The 850-nt window shown below is 34.9% G+C and overlaps 1 non-coding gene across 1 annotated transcript; it reads left to right on the top strand.

Moving 5' to 3' along the window:
- Nucleotides 1-311: 311 nt before the first annotated feature.
- LOC139083166 (small nucleolar RNA SNORA51) lies at nucleotides 312-443 on the top strand. The gene has a single exon (XR_011539733.1). It is a non-coding gene; the product is annotated as a small nucleolar RNA SNORA51 (small nucleolar RNA).
- The last annotated feature ends 407 nt before the right edge of the window (nucleotides 444-850 follow it).

Below are 850 nucleotides of genomic sequence, written 5' to 3'. Positions count from 1 at the left end.
TCATATTAGAAGAGAAAATGGTTTAAGTGCAAATTAAAATAAAGCAGGCCAGGGCCTGCCCAATGGTATAGTGGCAAAGTTCACACACTCCACTTTGGTGGCTTGAGGTTCGCCAAGTCAGATCCCAGGTGTGAACCTACACACCACTCATCAGGCCAGGCTGTGGTGGCATCCCACATGTAAAATGGAGGAAGACTGGCACAGATATTAGTTCAGTGACAATATTGCTCAAGCAAAAAGAGGAAGATTGGCAACAGATGCTAGCTGAGGGCCAATCTTCCTCACCAAAAAAATAAATAAAAATAAAATCAGGCCTACTGGTGCTTATGACAGGCTGTGTTCTTACACTGAATATACAGAAGGAGGAGCCAGAGTAAACCTACACCATATACACCTCCAGCTATGCCCTCTGTCTCATCTCTATTGTGAATGGGGGGACATGGGGTTAGGAATAAAAAGTAAAAACAGTAGAAATAAAGGACTATTATATATGAGTGGAAATCAATGAATTAGAAAACCTACAAACAATAGAGAAAATCAACAAAGTGAAAAATGATTCTTAAAACAAATAAAATTGACAAAACTATAGCTAAACTGATCAAGAAAAAAAATAAAACACAACTTCTAACACCAAAAATAAAGCATCAGATATTTGTGGAGACTCTATAGACTGATAATATACTATGGGAATATTACAATCAACTTTTTGCCAATCAATTTGAAAATATACATGAAACTGAAAATTTTCTTGTAAAACACAACTTATCAAACATTACACAAGCAAAGTAGAATATTCAAATAGTCTCATAGATATTACTAGTAAAATTTGAATTTCTTATTAAAAAAAAGA

Source organism: Equus przewalskii, chromosome 4, assembly GCF_037783145.1.
Source record: "Equus przewalskii isolate Varuska chromosome 4, EquPr2, whole genome shotgun sequence".
NCBI lineage: Eukaryota > Metazoa > Chordata > Mammalia > Perissodactyla > Equidae > Equus > Equus przewalskii.
Note: the sequence above shows the minus strand (reverse complement) of the source record. Positions and strands in the feature narration are given on the sequence as shown.